Raw genomic sequence first — 6,139 nt, forward strand, 5'->3', positions numbered from 1 at the left:
CCGCGCCGCCCGGGCCGGGCCGGGCTGGGGGCGCCGCCGCGGCAGCTGCGGGGCCGGGAGGGAGGCAGGGCCCAGGACGCAAGGTGGCGACAAGTCGCGTTTGGCCCCAGGTAACGGGGGTCCGGCGGCGGCGTCCGGCGCCCGCCCTCGGGTCACGGTGGCCGTGCGCGGGCGGGAGGATGCTTGGGATGGCAGGGTCGGGAGGCCTCCGGGGGGACAGGAATATCTGGGATGAGCCTTCTGCCCGCAAGCTAGTAATAGTTAACAGTGGTAATCACCATCCTCCTCATCATGGAATCGCTAATGTTCAGGGAGCGCTGATGGGGGTGGCAGTCTTCTGGGGAGCTTTACAAGTATTAGCTCCCTCTCAACGGTCACAATAACTACGAAGTTGGTCCTGTTCTCAACCCCACTTGTACCTGAGGAAGCAGAGGCTTGGAGGTCAAGGGAGTTGAGAGCCGGTAAGTGGCGGGGCTGGCGTTGGAATTTCACTGGGTCTGATTTCCAGGGCTGGACTCACAGCGACTCTGGCCACCCCAAAGTCCCAGTGAAGACATATGTCAGGGACAAGAAATTCAGCCTTCTCTTCAGTGACTTGGAAGATGAACCCCATGACCCCTTCCTCGCAGGGTGTCTATTTTCTGGGTAAGCCTGAAAGGGCAGCCCATGTTCTGGTCCTCAGACACACCGAATTCTCTCGAGGCTTTGCACGTGCTGTTCTCTCTGCCTGGTCCAGCCCCACAGAGGGCTCCCCATCCTTTGGGCCATCCTTTTGACCTGTCATTCTTACTCTGTATCACTGCCCATTCATTTCCTTCTAGCACTTATAATTTACCATTACATATTTTTATTTCTTTTTAAAATCCTGTCCTTCCAACTAGTCTCTACGCTCCGTGAGGGCGAGGGACCATGTCTGTTTTTTGCACCACTGTATCTGAAATGCCTAGCATAGCAAAGCCAGATTTAGGGACTCTGTTGTTTCTCAGGTACACTAATTTTTTTGTTTTTAATGCAGAACCTTATTATTGCCTACCTACTACGTGCATGGCAGGCACTCTGAGGGGCATTTCCAGCATAGCACGGGATCATACAAGGCCTTGATGGTTAGGGTGAGGAGTCTGAACTTTAGTCTGTAGGCAGGAGCCTCTGAAGGTTTTTGAGGAGAGTGACATGATTTGAGCTGTGCTTTGGGAAGATGATTTTGGCAGTAGTGTTTAAGAGAACTGACTGAGCATAGCCTGGAAATCTAGTCCAGAGCCTCAGACTTTAACATGCACAGAAATCTCTGGAGACCCAGTTAAAATGCAGATTCTGATTCAGTAGGTCTGACATGGAGCCAAAGATTCTGTGTTTCTAACAAATTCCCAGGTGATGCTAATGCTGCTGGTCCACAGACTACACTTTGAGTAGCAAGGACCTTGAAGACAGTTTGGACATTTTGCACAAATCTAAGTGATGGCCAATGATGACCAGACTTAGGACCTCCAAGTGGCCAGGGGCAAGTGGCTGACCAGGCAGATGTGCAAATATTTGTTGATAAAAAAGAGAAATACATTTTGGGGGATATTTTGGTTAGATATTGCATTTTGATAATTATAGCTAAAAAATGTACATGAGTTTATTTTTCTCGTGAAACAAGAAGTCTGGAGGTCAGTGGTTGCCATCATTGGATTACTGGCTCAAGGACTGAGTCTCTGAAAACCTTTTAGCACTTGCCTTGTGATCAGTAGGCTGCTGACACCCCAGTCATTGCTTCTGCATTCCAAGCAGAAAGAAGAAAAGAAGGAAAGAGCAAAAGTGTTCCTGCCATCTGAGTAGCCCTCCTCTGAAGAGATTTTTAGAAGTCCTATGTTATTAAAAAAAAAAATCTTACACGTCACTGGCTACCACTATCAGGAAGGGAGGTTGGGAAATGGTTTCTTTATTTTTTAGCCATAGAGAATGAGATCCACCTTGATGTGGACATTAGCACTTGGGCTGCCTCTGTTCCTTGTAACCTACACAAAGACACCAACTCTGGTTCCTTAATGATAATATTAACGGCAATCTCCGTTTACGGAGCAGTTGCTGTGTGCCACGCACTGTGCTGAATACTTGATGCTTGTTCTTTCCTTTAATCATTATGTGGCTCTGTGTGGTGGTTCCTGTTACAGTCTTCATTTTGCAGATGAAGTAGAGAGATTACCGGATTTGTTCCGGCTTTCACCACAAGTAAATGTGGGAGCTGGGATCGCAAGGCAGAAAGTCTGACTGTAAAGCCCACACTCATAACTACTATACATATTGCCTCTTAATCATAACTGCCGAGAAAGGTATTGAGTTTATAAAAATAAAAAATCAAAAAACTGCTGATGTTCATGTTCACAAAATTATAGCCCCTTCAGAGAGAGAAGGATTTTTCAAAACCATCTAATCTAACACTTTTCTAAACAGACTCATTCGTGACTGAGTGGGACCTAGAATCCTGGTTTTCTCCCTCCTAGGTCAGTACCCTTCCCACTTAGTTGAAATGAAATAACATTATTTGTTCTAATGAACACATGGCATTGGGCAAGTCACTTAACCTCTTGGAATCGCAAATGTTCCCTTTTACGAGATAGGACATTGGCCCAAATGATTTCTGAGTGTCCTCAGCTCTGAAGTTCAGCTTGTATATAAGAAAATGAAAGTTAGATGGTTATATAATCAACCCAAATGGGGAGAGATTTATTCCTCAGAAAAAGACAAAAGAAGAGACATTAGTCCTGTATAATTTACATTTCTCTGTGTTTTCTACTTCTCTCTATGGCTCACTATGCTTCTCTTTGGGATTTGAGTTGGTTTGGTCATTTGCCCAGGATCAAATAGCAGAAGCAGCAATATAAATTATATAAATCATGGCTCTCACAGCATTTATATGTCTGCTTCTTTCATTCTCAACATTTGTTCAGTAGATTAATACTTAAGGAAAAACTATTAACATTTCCTTGCCAGAATCACCTTATTTTCCTTTTATTGTTTCTAGGAAGCTTCAGACAAGAATTTAAAATAGTTTCTTAGGCACCAAGTTATGTGTCTGCATCTCAAAGCAAAACAGCTCTGTGAGATTTTTCCCTATAAGAAAAATTTCCATTTTGCCTATAACCAAATTCTTCCTTTTTAAAATTTTTTATTATTTTTTTTTGAGGAAGATTAGCCCTGAGCTAATATCTGCTGCCAATCCGCCTCTTTTTGCTGAGGAAGACTGGCCATGAGCTAACATCGGTGCCCATCTTCCTCTACTTTATATGTGGGATGCCTGCCACAGCATTGCTTGCCAAGTGGTGCCATGTCTGCACCCGGGATCTGAACTGGCGAACCTGGGGCTGCCAAAGCGGAATGTGTGAACTTAACTGCTGCGCCACTGGGCTGGCCCCCAAATTCTTCCTTTTGCACATAGATAAGTTGGGATTTCCCCCCAAAATCAGTTCTATCCCTTCTGTGCTGTACATGTTGATGGTGTGAATGGTAATGGACATCTGGACTGTTGAGAGGAGCTAGTTGACATAGCTTGACAGATACAGTCAAGGTCAGAGGTGCTGTGGTCAGGGGAGTCAGTTTGGCTGATGTCTCCTCCCAACCTTGGACCCCTGGCCATTGAACACCAGGTTAGAAGAGGTTGGTTTGACATTACCCTATCCCAGCTCTTAGAAAATGTGAACCAGAGTCTATGTCCAGTGAACATTGGGTTATCAAAGGATAGCATGGAGTGACCTCTCCGTGGGAGGGAGTTATAACTTCAGGAATGAAAATGGACTTGGGGTTAGGTGTATCTCGGTTCATCTCCTAGTCCCAACAATTACTAGTATGCATCCTTAGCCAAGTCCCTTGCCTCCTCTGAACTTCAAAGTCATGTTGTGAGGAGGATTCCATTAAATGTAATCTATTTACAAAGAGTGTAGGACAAGGTGTGCACACAGGTGGTGTGTGATAAATGGTAACTATGGTTCTTCATGTTTGCCCTTACCGGGCTATAGATGCCTTGGCTAACCATGTCTTGATTGACTTTTATATTCCCCACCCCATCTTTGCCTAACCCTATACATAGTTGGTTCTCGGTATTTGTATAGCAGTTATGAATGTCAGTTTATGCAATTAGGGGTGCAAGAGATATAACCGCTTTCTAGAAAACTAATTCTGACTCCGAGTCGCCATTTTCCTTGCTGGTGGGAAACAAATGTAACTTTAGTGCTTCTTGGATTTCCTCATGGCCCTTTGCTTCTTCAGGATGTGATATAATCCCAGGGTGGTGCTCAGGTTGCATGGTACACAGACACTCAGGGTAGTGTTTGTGTGTGCATGTGGGGTATCCCATCTGATGTTTGGTCAGTTGTTGCCATGTTGTTCCTATCCTTGCAAGCCATTGTGGTTTAGTGATTCTTTGCTGCCTCATGCCAAACTTTGGGTTGAGAATCTGGGCTGAGGATGTACATGGTGTACACACATCCACAGCCACTCTTTTCATCAGTATGTCTGGGAAACTGGGTGCAGATCCTCTCCTCTCAGTACCCTCTTCTCCTCTCTTCTGCCTTCATCTCTGGGGAGTCTCTATCTACTCTGGCAGAGGGGAAAACCAGTTCTTCTTTGTTTCTCAGGACAATATAATTGGTCAGTTCCCCTGGGAATTTGTGGTCCCAGAATTTAGGTGTTTGGGAAAACAAAAGCCAGGAAGCTACCTTGCCATAAACCTCTCCTAGGCAAGGAAGCCTAGAGCCTGCTATAAGCTTGAATGTTGAGAAGGAAAGGGAAAAATAGAGGAAGAAAAATTATCAGTTCATATCTCAAAATATTGTTCTTAATGCATATATTCCTTGAATGAATGACTGAATATGTGTATATGCATGGCCTATTGTCACACTTCAGTGAAAACTGTTTAACCTGATTTTCTCCACATGCAAAGGAATGAAGTTGGATCCCTACCTCACACCGTGTACAAAAATCAACTCAAAATGGATCATAGACCTAAAAGTAAGAGCTAAAACTATAAAACTCTTAGAAGAAAACATAGGAGTAAGTCTTCATGACTTTACATTAGACAATGGTTTCTTAGATATGACACCAAAAGGACAAGTAATGAAAGAAGTAGACAACCTAGATTTTATTAAAATTGCAAGCTTGTGCTTCAAAGAACACCTTCAAGAAAGTGAAAAGACAATCTTAGAGAATGGGAACAAATATTTTCAGATTGTATATCTGATGAGGGATTGTACCCAGGGTGTATAAAAAACTTATAACTCAACAATAAAAAGACAACCCAGTTTAAAAATGGGCAAATGTTTGAATAGACATCCCTCCCAAAAGACATACAAATGGCCAGTAAACTCAAGGAAAGATGCTTGATTAACATCATTAGTCATTAGGAAAGTGCAAATCAAAACCATAGTGAGATACCTCTTCACACCTACTACTTATCAAAAAGACAGACACTAACAAACGATGTGGAGAAGCTGGAGCCCTCATGCAATGCTGGTGGGACTGTAAAATGGGGTGGCTGCTTTGGAAAATAGTTTGGCAGTTCCTCAAAAAGTTAAACGTAGAGTTACCTTATGACCCAGCAGTTTCACTCCTAGATGTATATTCAAGAGAAATGAAAACACCTCCACACAAAAATTTGCACACAGATGTTCATGGCAGCATTTTACATAATAGCCAAAAAGAAGAAACAATCCAAATGTCCATCAAGGGATGAATGAATAAAATGTGAGATAGCCATACACTGGAATATTATTCACTCATAAAAAGGAGTGAAGTGCTGATACATGCTACGACATGGATGAACCTTGAAAACAATGTACTAAGTGAAAGAACTCAAACACAAAAGACCACATATTGTACAATTCCATTTATGTGAAATGCTCAGAATAGGCAAATCCATGGAGATAGGAAGTAGATTAGTAGCTGCCAGGGTCAGGGGAGTAGAGGGGATTGGAGAATGATTGCTAATGGGTACTCGGTTTGCTTTGGGGGTGGTGAAAATATTTTAAAATTAGTAGTGATTGTTGCACAACTCTGTGAATGTCCTAAGAAACTACAGAATTGTGGGGAAAAAACCATTTCATATTAAAGTCAGGTTACCTCTGTCACCTTTGGAAATATCTTTATTAAAAGGTGGCTAGGGGCC

The sequence above is a fragment of the Equus quagga genome, chromosome 1, assembly GCF_021613505.1.
Source record: "Equus quagga isolate Etosha38 chromosome 1, UCLA_HA_Equagga_1.0, whole genome shotgun sequence".
NCBI classification, from domain to species: domain Eukaryota; kingdom Metazoa; phylum Chordata; class Mammalia; order Perissodactyla; family Equidae; genus Equus; species Equus quagga.